Source organism: Peromyscus californicus, unplaced genomic scaffold (assembly GCF_007827085.1).
Source record: "Peromyscus californicus insignis strain IS unplaced genomic scaffold, ASM782708v3 Scaffold_21__1_contigs__length_65335640, whole genome shotgun sequence".
NCBI lineage: Eukaryota > Metazoa > Chordata > Mammalia > Rodentia > Cricetidae > Peromyscus > Peromyscus californicus.
In genome coordinates, this window is record NW_026294514.1 from 61,529,177 (window position 1) to 61,543,570 (window position 14,394).

A 14,394-nucleotide genomic window follows, 5' to 3' on the forward strand; every position below is an offset into this window, starting at 1 on the left:
CAAGTCTACAAAGCACCCTTCTCCAGCATGTAGATAACCTCTTTATAGCTTCAAACACTGAGGATGAATGTAGAAAGGTGACAGAAACCCTTTTAGAAACCCTCCAAGTCCTGGGGTACAGAATGTGAGCCAAGAAGGCTCAACTGCGAAGTCCCTCAGATCACATACCTAGGCTACAACCTAGAGGATAAGTGGACAATTTCCCATGATTGTATTTCAGCTATCCTGCAAATCCCTGCTCCCACATTGAAGAAAAAAAGATTTTCTGAAGGCATTTGGATACTGCAGGATATGGATAATGGGATTTATTGAAACAACCAAGCCCCTCTATGGCAATACCAGGGGTATAGCCTTTGGAACGAACTGACATTAAGCAACCTCTGAAGTCTTGAAAAAGACCCTGGTATCTGTCTCAAACCTGGCCCTTCCACACATCCACTTGTATGTGGATGAGGCCAGAGGCATTGCCTAAAGGGTCCTCATATAAACCCTGGGACCCTGGAAAAGACCAGTGGTATATCTTTCCAAGAGACTTGACCCAGTCACAGCTGAATGACTGTATATAAGGTCCATAGCTACCACCACCCTGCTGGTAAAAGAAGCTGACAAATTAACTTTTAGGGTACTAACTGTTCTGACAGCCCCACACTCTGTTGAGGCCTTCTTGAGGGGGCACCTGAGAGATATATGTCTAACACCCAGGTGACGCAATACCAAGCCCTACTTCTCAAATCAAGCCAGCATTTGGTTTGACAAGACATCACCCCAGCCAGTCTCCTGCTGGATGATGGTCCTGCAGAACCCCTGAATGACTATCTTGAAGTGACTGACCTAATCTAGTCCATCAGGACTGATCTGACTGATGACCCGTTAGTGACACCGCACAAGGTATTGTTTACAGACAGGAGCAGTTTCATCCAAGACAGATCAGGTATAAACCTTTAAACAGGGGAACCTCAGCTCAATGAGTGGAGCTTTTATCTTTGACTCAAGCACTCTACTGGAGGAAAGACCAGGCTAACACCATATACACTGATAGACAATATGCTTTTGCCATGGCTCATGTCCATGGAACTCTACACAAGGAAAGAAAGGATGTGCTAACACAAGCAGGAAAAGAAATCAAAAATAGAGAAGAAATCTTAGCCCTATTGTTAGCTATCTGGTTACCTAAAAGGGTGGCCGTTGTTCACTGCAAAGGAAAGGACACCAAAACAGATTCCCAGAAGCCCGAGGCAACTGAGTAGCTAACTTGGCCACCCAGGAAGTGGCCCTAGAACCAGTAGGGCCTCTCCAAGGATAAACAATTATGGTGGTTGCTGCTGGATGGCAGACCATCCTTCTCTCAAGTCTAGGAAGACAACTGGTTATGGATCTCCAACCAAGCCATCCACCTAGGGGCCATGAAAACTGAACTCTCAGATGCAAGTATTATGTTCCAAATTCAGAAAGTCTGATTAAAACACCACTTTTAGATGTGCTTTAGATGTGCTACCTGTGCTTAGATAAATCCAAAAGGGGAAAGGAAGACCCTAGAAGGGATCCAGGCTCAAGGAAATGGGCCAGGGAAAATTGAATGTTAGACTTTACTGAAATCAGGCCTACTGGTTTTGGCTATAAATATTTGCTGGTGTTTGTATACATCTTCTCAGGATTGGTATAGGCCTACACCACCACAATACCAATAGTTACTAAAAAATTTCTTCAGGAAATAATCTCTAAATTTGGACTGCCTCTAGCTTCAGGGTCAAACAATGGCCTAGTCTTCATGGCCAAAGTGTTGCTGTGAGTTCAAGGCCAGCCTTGTCTACAGAACTAATTCTAGGACAGTCAAGGCTACACAAAGAAACCCCATCTCAAAAATAAAAAAAAAACAACTGACAAAGGTATTAAATATTAATTGGGAATTACATTGTGTATACAGGCCACAGAGCTCAGGTCAGATAGAAAGGATGAATAGAACTCTTAGGAGACTGACCACATTGACCCTGGAAAGTGGCAAAATAAAAAAAAGTGTCACCTCCCCTTTGCTTAGGACCTGGTGTATTCCTTACCTGGGGTGGGGTTTACTCCTTTTGAAATTATGTTTGGGAGACAACCTCCCATCCCCTCCCAAACTACAAGAAATTCCCCAGACAGAAATATCTAAATCATTTTTCAAGTCCTTGCAGGCTTTGCAGGAAGTTCACTAGACCATTGACTGAACTATGGAGGGAATCCTACCCATCTCCTACCTCTGAACCCACTATCAGTTCCAGCCAGGAGAGTTGGTTTGGATATAGAGGGTCCCTGTCTAGACCTTGGAACCTGTCTGGAAGGGACCCACCTAGTTATTCTCACCAACCCAACTGAAGTCTAACTAGTTGGTGGCATCCTTTGAGAGAAGAAAAGAAGCCACTGAGGACAGATGGTCCATCACTTGGACCTCAGACCCCTTAAAGATAAGACTGACCAGAGTTTACTACCCAGGATACATAAACACCATCATTCCCAAACCTGGACATGGGAACTCAGAAAAACTAGGGATGGAAAATCCCATCTTTCAAATGGACCTCTGCTCTCTCATGTCCCTTCCAGGGATGGAACAATATGTGTCTAGGGGAGGGATGGGGAATCAGTAAATCAGATTGTGGGGAAGACTACCTAGAAATGAACCTTCATGGATTACAGTTTTATGTGTGCCTTGCCAATGGTGAGTCGTTCTGCCATGGACAAGGTACCTGTGTCATTTTCTCAAGTTACCTGGTTTGCTTGTATTAACAGTTTGACTAAATGTGCCTCCTCCAACTCACTGGAAAATCACACTCCCACTCTATGTATATTGGTCTATGTTATCTCCCAGGTATATGCACATAATGGAGAAGAGAGGAGAACTCATATTGGCCTTGTCTTAATGTTAATGACCCCAATTCTGGTCCCAATTCTAGTAGGGGCAGGAATAGCCAGTGCAACTGCCATAGGCACGTCAGCCTTAATTGTTGGAAACCAAAACTTTAGAGAACTCAGTTCCCAGACAGACTTAGGCCTAGACCATTTAGAGAATTCTCTTTCCAGGCTGGAGAGCTAAGTTGACTCCCTTGCAGAGGTAGTCCCACAGAACTAAAGGACGTTATACCTGCTTTTTATAAAACAGGGAGGACTTTGAATGGCCTTAGGAGAAACTTGCTGTTTCCATGCCAACCAATCAGGGTAACTAGGAAAAACCTTGTCACAGTCAGAGAAAACATAAAGGAAAGGGGAAAAAAGGAAGACAAAGATCAGATAATAGGTATCATAGACCATTGATTTTTTTTTTGTCTTGTTTTGTTTTGTTTTTCAAGACAGGGTTTATCTGTGTTGTTTTGGTACCTGTCCTGGAACTCACTCTGTAGGACCAGGCTGGCCTCGAACTCACAGAGATCTGCCTGCCTCTGCCTCCCAAGTGCTGGGATTAAAGGCACATACCACCACCGCCTGGCGACCATTGATTCTTTTTTATTTTTTTTTCCAGAGCTGAAGAGCGAACCCAGGGCCTTTACCACTGAGCTAAATCCCCAACCCCTGACCATTGATTCTTATACTGATCAAGCTAACAGTGGGACCCTGCATCTTCAACTGCATGGCCAACTACATCAAACAGAATAAACAGTTAAGCTACCAGTCCTTAGGAACAACTATGTCCCCTTAGAACAGAACAAGTCAATGATTTGATTCATGCCCATAGAACTAGTTGTAGTGGTATTTGCTCCACCCATGACCTTGAACTAAAGGGCTTGAATGAGGCAGTGCTTCCTGCCATTGTACATGACCACTTATAAGAAAGGAGAGAAAGGTTCGGTAGTCCCTTCTTCCTTTTATTTATTTATTTTTTATCCTGGTGTGATCAGACTCCGGACAACCTGGGAATTGAACCCGGTTCCTCTGGAACATCAATCAGTGCTCTTAAGGCTGAGCCCCATGTTGGGCTCCACTTATTATGATCAATCCATGTGAGTCTATTAAATGGGTAACAGAATTTATTAAGATAGAAATTAAGGAAATACACTCATGAATACAGAACGGAGTAGACAGCTGAAGGTGACCAGATAATCTACTTCGCAGGCAGTAGCAGGGAGCAGAGGCACGTGACCCTTCTCCCTTCCCTTATAAGAGGTCACAACAGCAGGAAGCACCACCTCCTTCGGGCCCTATAGCCCAAGGTCAAGGGTGGAGCAAATACAACTAGTGGAGAATGTGACCAGGCAAAACAGTGCAGCGTTTCCCCCATCTTGTATTCTTGCCAAAGCCATTTTAGGTTAACTAGAATCTGATCTACTTTATGGAGAGCCCCAAGAAAAGTATCCAACTCTATTCTAGGAACCTAAGGTCAAGATGCCCCAGCTAACTTATCTTAGCTTCTGTTAAACTGCCTGCTTATGCAAATTCTCTCCTTCAGCTAACTTCTTTTCTCAGCTTTTGTTAAACTGCTTGCTTGTGCAAACCTCCCCTTGTAGATGCTGAGTGAGATACCGGGATGTGGTTTTTACATTTAAAAACCCCCTACTTTAAACACTCAGCACTACACTTGGGTCCTGAATACCTAAGTATCATCCTAGCCAGCTGGAATAAAGACCTTCAATTGCTATAAACTGTGTCTGAGTGGTCATCTCTGGTGGGTTACACTTGGATTCATCCTGCTTTAATCTACCAGGTCTGGTTGTGTTTTAGAAAGTTCTAGAAAAGAGGATAAGGACAGGCCTCTCTCCATCTCCCACAATAGTATACTACCCTCTATAGCCACACCCAGAAGGACACTCACTACCAGGCTCCACTTCAGATCTTCACTGAAGGACAGCACCCTTGTTCTCTAGTATAAAATAATACATGTCCCTGTGAGAAAACAATTTATGTGAACTAAAAATACTCCAAATTCTCACACACACACACACACACACAGCAGAAGCCCTAATATCATCTTCACTCTGAATGCTGGTTTTTCACATAGCTAAAATACATTCTGTAAACATGACTTTGCCTTGATGTTTCCCAAATGCACAAAGCAGTGTCTGTCAATATTCTGATCCCGCCCCTTGGAACCCACCCTGTGTCCTGACATAGAAGTCTCTTCTTAAAGAAAAACTCCACCCCTTTCTCTCTCTCTCCCTCCACTCCCATGAGTATGCACCCCTTGCCCCCCCTCTCTCTTTCCCTCTCTCTTTCTCTCTTCTTTCCTATCTTCTTTTTGTCTATTATAATAAACCATTTCTGTGCAGATGTAGCATCTGGGTTGTGAATGTCCACCCGCCATCCCGCTGCCATGCCTACATGGAGTGCATCCCGCCAGCCTGCCGCTTCATCTGCCCAGCATGCCGCTTCATCTGCCCAGCATGCCAGCATGGTTCCTTGCACAACTGGGATACCCTGGCCCGGCCAGCTGGGGGTTTCCCATGCATGCATAACAATTCATAACAGTGTCCCATTCCAGCCTCCCTGGCTTGCTCAGTCAGTCACTCTGACACTTTCAGGGTACCCTAGTATTCTCATAACCCTCATATGGTTGTGAAGGTAAAATCAACACACACACACACACACACACATACACGCAGAGAGAGAGAGAGACAGAGAGAGAGAGAGAGACAGAGAGAGAGAGAGAGAGAGAGAGAGAGAGAGAGAGAGAGAGAGAACGGCACAGGCCAGCACTTAGTACCTGTTAACTTTATCATTCACCCACTGATAGTCAACTGGGAAAGGTCTGATAAATTGCTTTTAAGATGTATTTTCTTTTTGATTTTATGTATGTTGGTGTCTATATATGGGTTTGTGCACATGTCATCTACAGTGCCTGCAGATGACAGAAGTGTCAGATCTGGAGCTAGAGTTACAAGCAGTTGTGAGGTAACTGATGTAAGTCCTGGGTACAATATGTACTCAAGACACAGCCATTTCTACAACCCTTGACATGTTTTTGTTGTTGTTGTTTGTGTTTGGTTGTTTAAGACAAGGTCTCACTGTGGAGACCAAGCTGGCCTTGAACTCAGAGAGACCTGCCTGCCTCAGTCTCCCAAGTACTAGAACTAAAGATATATACCACCACACCTAGCTTGACTTGGTATTTTAATGTGAGGCTGTTTGCAACTTTGATTTGGTCTGGTTTGATGCTGGAGATAGAGCCCACAGCTTCAACAGGTGCTGAGCATGTGCACACTTAACAGTCTTAACAACCCTGGGTTCTACTTGTCCACTCAAAGCATGAAACCACCCAGCCATACACAGAAAGGAGACCAGTAGCACTCCCAGATTCCCTTTGCTCAAAAGATTTCCATAAAGATCTCAAATGCAGACATGACCAAAAGGGAAAATGAAAGAGGGGTGCATCCCCAGGTCTAATGACATCAATGTTATTTCAAACCTTAAAAAGGGCTGTGCAGCCAGGCAGTGGTGGTGCACGCCTTTAATCCCAGCAATCGGGAGGAAGAGCCAGGCGGATGTCTATGAGTTCGAGGCCAACCTGGGCTACAAGAGCAAGTTCCAGGAAAGGCGCAAAGCTACATAGAGAAACCCTGTCTCAAAAAAAAAAAAAAAAAAAAAAGCTGTGCAAAGAGCTGAGTCAAGTGTCTATCTCAGAAGGGTTCGGAAGGGATGGGTGGAGACTTGCTTTTGAATGTTTTTACTGTTGCAGAAGTCTAACCATTAATCCTAGCACTTAGAACAAAGCAAGAGGATCATCAGTTCAAGGCCATCCTGAGCTACATGATGAATTCTAGACCAGCCCAGGCTATAGATGGAGATCCTGTCTTAACACCACCACCACCCAAAAACACCTCCACTGAGAGCCTGATGGGGTGTCACTCAGGAGGGAGAGGCAGGGAATCATCAGGAGTTGAGAGCCCAGCTGAGCCACAGGGAGAACCTGTACCAAAACAAAACAAGAAAACAAAAAACTCCAAAAGTGTCAAGACAACAAATTCTTCCTAGAAGGCACTTTCACTGGGACACCTGCACTCGAGACTGCAGCTGAGGACTATGGCAACTAAATACCCCATGGACTTACACCAGATAAGAAAAACAACTCCAAACAGTCAGCCTGAAGATAAGAGCTAAAACAATAAAGCTTCACAAGTCCTAGGACTGTATCATCTTGACCTTGGGTTTGGCAATGGCTTCTTAAAATACAACACCAAAAGAATAAGCAACAAAAGGGGGAGAAAACAAGAGACTTCTCTAAAATTAAAAACGTTTGTGCCGGGCGGTGGTGGCGCACGCCTTTAATCCCAGCACTCGGGAGGCAGAGGCCGGCGGATCTCTGTGAGTTCGAGGCCAGCCTGGGCTACCAAGTGAGTTCCAGGAAAGGCGCAAAGCTACACAGAGAAACCCTGTCTCGAAAAACCAAAAAAAAAAGTTTGTATCTGCAAGTGATAGTACAGGCTTGGAACTCTAGCACTTGGTGAGGCCGGACAAGTCTTAGTAAGATCTAAGAGAGAAAGAGGGAGAGAGGGACCCTTTTCAATATTTCCAAAAATACAAAGTACCACTTATCAGTGAAACTGAGCAGAGTTCAAACCGGAGGCAAGGGATTCCTCTCCATCATGACCACAACCCACTCTTCACCTAGGATGCAACAGGGAAGAGCCAGTCGATGGTGGGTGGTAGGAGACTGCTAAATACCCACAAATCAAGGACATAATCCACAATGGACACTGAAAATGGATCCACACAAGTGTGGCTGCATAGCTAGGGTCAGTCTGATGGCATTCAGCATTTCTTCCAGCAGCCACACACATGGTGGTACTAACTAGTTAGTTAAAAAAAATGGAGAACATTGGTAGACTGAAGAAAATATATGCCATAAAGTGCTATGGGATGTCTTTCTGTATGCCGTGAATAGGTGTGGCTCCCACTGGATAAATAACAGCTTTATTTAAGCTGTTTGGCCTATGGCAAGAAAGCTTTCAGCCAGGCAGGAAATCCAAGCAGAGACACAGAGAGAAGAGTGGAGCCAGGAGAGACGCCAGCCCGCCAGCTGCTGAAGGAGAAACAAGATGCCAGCAGACGGTTAACCCACGGCCACGTGGCAACATATAGATTTATAGAAATGGGCCATACAGTTTGTAATTAATGTAAGCCTCTGAGTTATTATTTTGTAAGCAGCTGCAAGAGTGTGGGTGGGAGAGATTCATCCCGACTACAGGGCCAGGCAGGACTGGAGAAATTTCTGTCTACAATAAAGTATGTGCGTGACTATGAAATGAATTATTATAGAAATAGAAGGTTGTTTTAGAAATTCATGCTGTTGGGTTGGAGGAGTGACTTGGGAGTAGATAGTTTGCCAAACATGGGAGTAACATGGGTCTCATTTGAGGAAGAAGGATCGGGGAGAGAAGGCAAGAGAAAGAGAGGGAAGACAGGCACGTGTGCTTCTTCTCTTCATCTGTAAGATCCAGGAAGGCACTGGCTTTATTAAAAAATAAAATGAAGCATTTTTCTAAGGACAGGGAACATCAAAATGAGAACAGGATGAAATTTAAGACAACAAGCTAAGATACAAGCAAAGATTAGAAAAAACAAGGAAAATTCATCACTCAACAGCAGAATTAAAATCCAACTTGAAGGGCTAATGGGGAAAATGTACAATACACAAAGATATCAGCAATATATAACAAACTGTCGCTCCCTGAATGCTACTGGTTAAATCAAGAGAGGATACATGACCATGGGCACAGTGGTCAGACCATCCAGCCTGCAAACAGTAAAAACTGTCCAAAATAATACAAGGAGAAACAATAGGAGATCAAAGAAGACTTGCTAAGGAGAAGGCTGCCAGACTCTTTCAGGAGGCAAACTCAATCCTAAACCTAATCCAGTGCATAAAGGGTAGGCAAAGGCCCACAAGCCTAAAGTGCCAGGACCACTAGGCACTCCTATCCTAGGCACAGGAGGGAGATGTACAGTGTCATAACAGCACACCACCTCTGCTACAGGATGCACCTGTGCCCCATTAGCCATACAACTAGAACTCTGAGACTCAATCCTCAAGGTGAAGACATGGTAATACAGCACGCAGACCTGCAAAGACTACAGCTAGGATGAAGGGCCTGACTCAGAAAAAGAGATAATGAAAGCATCAAAATCAACAACTGCCAACCTGGTCTCCACACCAAGTTCTGGATGGTTTGGGCTACATAATAGAGACCCTGTATTTAAAAATTTAGCCGGGCGGTGGTGGCGCACGCCTTTAATCCCAGCACTCGGGAGGCAGAGCCAGGCGGATCTCTGTGAGTTCGAGGCCAGCCTGGGCTACCAAGTGAGTTCCAGGAAAGGCGCAAAGCTACACAGAGAAACCCTGTCTCGAAAAACAAAAAAAAAAAACAAAAAAAAAAAACAAAAAATTTTTTTAAAAAAAAAATTTTTTTAAATAAACTCTCAGGTCAACAACATGGTTCAGTGGGTAAAAGTACTCATCCCTGTAAATTATGGTAGAAGGAGAGTACTAACTACCAAAAGTCATCTTCTAGCTTATGTGTACAAGCAAATACACACATACACATAAAATAATAAGTAAAAATTTTGAATTAAAAATAGCTAAGTATAGTGATGCACACCTTTGATCTCAGTGCTCAGGAGACAGAGGGAGGCATCTTGCTGTGAATTCAAGGCCAGCCCGATCTATGTAGTGAGTTCCAGTCCAGCTAGAGCTAGTGAAATCCTGTCTGAAAATCAAAAAAATCATAATAAATTAAAACAAAAACCATGATTGCCCAGATGCTATGTCACTGCCTATAGTCCCAGCATTTAGGAGAATAAGGCAGAAGGATCTCAATTTGAAGCCAGCCTGGATTGCTTACATAGTAAAGCAACAACAACATAAATGTGAGCCAGGCAGTGGTGGCACACACCTTTAATCCCAGCACTAAGAAGGCAGAGGCAGAAGGACATCTGAGTTCGAGGCCATCCTGGTCTACAGAGGGAGTTCCAGGACAGCCATAGAGAACCCCTGTCTATATATATATGGAATAAGTGGCAGAACACAGGATTCAAGTAGTCTCCATTCTATATACTCAGACAAGTATTGCATTGTGTAAAAGCTGGGGGGCAAAAAACATTTGCATAATGCCCAAGAAGCACCACTCAGATAATTTACTAACGCAAAGGAACCCATGTCTCCATGAAAACATCTAGTGACGATACCTCAGAGGGACAAGATGACAGGACATAGCTTCTGTGGAATGCATGACAGAGTTCAGAGCTTCCCCAAATGCCAGCCTGAATCTTAAGGAGTCTCTGAGACCTCTCACTTCCAGGTTACAGGAAACAGAGGATAAAAGAACAATGTGAAAAGACCCGTTAGGAAGCAATCAGACAGAGCTCTTACAAGACAGCTGCCCTTACCTCTTAAGCCTTTACTGTCATGGTGGGGAAAAAGTGAGGGAGGGAGCTGTTCTGGTTTAAAAAAACTAGAGCCAAGATAACCAGCTCAACGCATGAATTGACTAGTACCTGTCCTAAGAGGGAAGCCATAAAAGACACTTGGGTTCTGTCAGGGAGATGTAAAAATTATCTGGATATGTGATGTTAGTGTTTTAGGTGCAAAGACTTGGTGTGATAGAGGAAAAGCTATGGTGTGCTTAGGAGGCACTTGCTGAGGTGTTTGGGGATGGCCTGCAGACCGCTCTTCTGCTGAAACCTTGCCCAGCCTTCACTGGAGCTCCTCTCCTTCTCCCTCCACCTCTCTTCCCTGTCCTCCCTCCCGTCTCTGAACATCCTAATCTCACCCTGACTTGTCTCTATAGCTGCCACATGGTGATTTGGGGTTGGGTGGAGAGGAGGAAACAGCTTAATCCAGGATAGAACACAGGGGTGGAGATGATCAGAACAAAACCCCCAAACTGGTCCTTATTCACTTATGGCATTTGCCTCAGAAAAGGGCCTCAATGCCTCATGAGAGTCATCAACCTCCTCTTCCCCAGCACCTATACAAGCCAGCAGAGTCCTCTCTTAGAATGCTCTCAAACCCAGCTAACTCCATCCACCCTGGTGCAGGCTGCCATCATCCCTACCCATGGGGACTGGCAGCATCCTCTCAAGCAACCATGACATGACCAGAGCTATCTTGTCAATCTGGATCTTATTAACAGACTTCTTACCATTTTTTGTTTTTGTTTTGCTTTTTTGTTTGTTTTGTTTTGTTTCGAGACAGGGTTTCTCTGTGTAGCTTTGGAGCCTGTCTTGGAATTTGCTCTGTAGACCTGGCTGGCCTCGAACTCAGAGATTCGCCTGCCTCTGCCTCCCAAATGTTGGGATTAAAGGCATGCGCCACCACTGCCTGGCGACCTCTTACTTCTTAATGTGGCTTCCAACACAGCTCTCTAGCCTCCTTTCCCCTCTGCCTATTAACTGCTTTTAGCTGATTTCCTCAATTCCCTTCTGCCACAGCACTTGTGCATACTCTTTATCAGTCCCCCATCTTCTTTAAACAGTGTTCTATTTTCTTTGGATTCGGTGTGTTGCTTCTTGAATTTCATGCCTTTCCAACATGTCTTCTTTTCTAGTGCTTATAGTAATTGATGGAAATTTTCTTCTAGATGTGACTCCAGCTACATCCTACTTGATGTTGTGCTTGCTTGTTTGACTGGTTGGCTGGTTCAATTGGTTTGGGTTTGTTTTTTTGTTGGTGGTTGGTTGGTTGGTAGTTGGTTAGTTATTGGTTGGTTGGTGGTTGGTTGGTAGTTGGCTGGTTAACTGGTTGTTCGTTGGTTGGTTTGGTTAGTAGTTGGCTGGTAGGTAGGTAGTTGGCTGGTATTTGGTTGGCTGGTTGGTTGGTGGTTGGTTGGTAGTTGGTTAGTGTTTGTTGTTTGGTAGTTGGTTGGTTGTTGTTTGGTAGTTGTTTGGTTGTTGGTTGGTTGGTTGGTTGGTAGTTGGTTGGTTGGTTGGCTGTTGGTGTTTTGGGGCTTTGTTTTTAGAGGAAGAGTTTCAGCCTGTAGACCCACCTGTCCTCACACTCACATTCCTGCCTCCGCCTCCTGAGTGCTGGAATTACAGCTACATAGATATTTTTTGCCATCATTCTACTCAAAAAGTATTTCTATCTTTCTTTGGTCCATAAATTACTTAGAGATAGACTCCTAAATTTCCATATACACTCTCAGGATTTCTTTGTATTAATTCCTGTCTTATTTAATTCCACTGTAATTAGAAAACATATTCTGTACAGTTGCATTCTTGTGAACACTGCTGAAACTTGCCTTGTAGCCAGCACATGAGTAATCTTGACAAATGTGTCTATAAATCTGAGAACTAAATTATCTGGCTGTTAGTTACAGTAGTCTATCCATGTGTCACGTTATTGGATTCTGCTACATTCTTACATTTTTTTTTTCTGGTCTGGTTTGTCCTACCACCACCTGAGAAACATACATTAAATTGCTCCACTATGAAGCTGTGTACAGTGATGAATACCTGTAATACCAACACTCATAAGACTGAGGCAGGAAGGCTGCTGTGAATTTGAAGCCAACAAGGGCCTTATAACAAGACACTGCACCTCAAAAAAGTAAATCCTGCTGTGATTTTAGGGAGGAAGAAGAGGATGTTGCTTTTTGTTTTGTTTTGTCTCAAGTATCGTAGGCTAGCCTAAAACTCACTATGCAGCAGAGGGTGACCTTAAACTTCTGACCCTCCCGCCTCTCTCTCTCCTGGGAGTGTTAAGGGTGGTATGCCTCCAAACTGTGGATATTTGAGATCCATGTTATCCTTGTGTTAATTTTTCTTTTACAAGTTTTTAATTCTTGAATTTGAAATATTTTATAAACTCATTTTTCAGTATAATACCTTTATATATGATAACTTTGGCTTTGACCATTTTATTGGATATTAAAGCTAATACATCAATTTTCTTTTGGTTAGTCTTTGCATTACTTTCTCCACTGCTTTATTTTTAATCTCTTTACATCTGTGTTTTAAATGTATCATTTTAAATAGCTTAGATAAGTTTAGTTTACGTACTCTCTCTTAGCTGGAACTTAAATCCACTTACATTTATATGATGCTGGACTCAAAACCCAGGACTTCACACATGCTAAGCAAATGAGTACTTACTCCACTTCTGTGCCACCTCCCCCCAACTTAATCCAAATAAGTCTATGGAACGAACACTGGGACTTTAGACTCCTAACTTACTGTTTGCTTTCTTTGTTACACTTGCTCAGTGTCCCTTTTTTTCTCTTTTCTTGCCTTCTTTCCTAGAGTTTATTATATCACTTTTCTTAAGTTTCAAACCCAGGAAAATTGGCTTTTGAGGTGCCTATTTAACAAATCAAAGTGGGCCTCCAGGTTCTCCCAGCATCCCTCAGTCTCTATCTGCTACAAAGAATGGCTGGCATACACCACCCTCTACCCTGAACTCTCCAGCCCAGGAGCTACGCTGCCCTTCCCCCAGAGGCTTTTCCTTATATAAATCCAGACATTTTGGTTCCCCACCGTTTTTGGTCCTTTGGCCTCCAGACTGCTACACCTTGTTCCCCCTCTTTCTCCTCTTCCTTCCCCTCTCCCTCTCCCCACTGGCCCAGTTCAGTCTGGTCATGTCCACTTTGGACTCTCCCATATGTCCCTGTCTCTCCCTACACTCTCCCTTTTATCTACAATAAACTTTCTCCTCTATCATACCTAGAAGTGGTCATGTCCTTTCCTTTCCTTTTTATTTCTCTCCTCTCCTCTCCTTCTTCTTCTTCTTCTTCTTTTCTCTCTCTCTCTCTCTCTCTCTCTCTCTCTCTCTCTCTCTCTCTCTCTCTCTCTCTCTCAACTTCCCAGTCCTGGACTTACGGTCCATGGTTATTTTAGAGCTACTAAAAGATTAGGACTCATATTCTAAACTAGTTTAACATTAAATAACTTTTTAAAAAGTTTTACTGTTTATCTTTCTTTCATGACGTTACTGTTTTTAATCTATATGTGTTTTAAACACAAAGAAAGAGTTAATATACACAGTCAATACCCACCTGGTCTTTTCCACACAAACACCCTGCATAGTGTGCATATTGTTCTTCATCCCTTCTAACAATTCTAACCTTTCACTTGAGGTCATTTTTCCTTTAGATAAAACAAACAATCTCCCTGAATGTTTTCTTTACAAAATACTGTTTACTTGGGCTCGTATTACTTGGGGTCAGTTCATTGTTAGAGGATGGTTTTGCTCCATAAAGAATCCTTGGATTCAGCTTCTCCCAGAACTTAAATTTCAACTGAATTCTGGGTCCTGCAGTGTCTATTAAGAGGGCAGCAAGTGCCTAGCACAACACTTGACATATCAAGACCTGGAGACCTTACTGAGACCAATCAGAACAGCTTGGTATAGCAGCTACTGTTTTCCCGGTTTGAACCTTGAACATCCCACTGATGGGAGGGTTTTTCCATCTAGGGGTTGCTGGTCTAGTGAGGAGATGA

General features: G+C 43.6%; 1 protein-coding gene across 3 annotated transcripts in view; it reads right to left on the reverse strand.

Annotated features, from left to right (window-relative positions):
- Dgkd (diacylglycerol kinase delta) overlaps window positions 1-14,394 on the reverse strand; it is a 104,278-nt gene that overhangs the window by 85,103 nt on the left and 4,781 nt on the right. Inside the window, exon 2 of one of the 3 annotated variants that reach the window (XM_052750493.1) lies at window positions 9,558-9,665. The exons of the other annotated variants lie outside the window; for them this stretch is intronic. The gene's annotated coding sequence lies outside the window, so the exon portion shown is untranslated. The remainder of the gene's footprint in view (window positions 1-9,557; window positions 9,666-14,394) is intronic. 3 annotated transcript variants of the gene reach the window in all.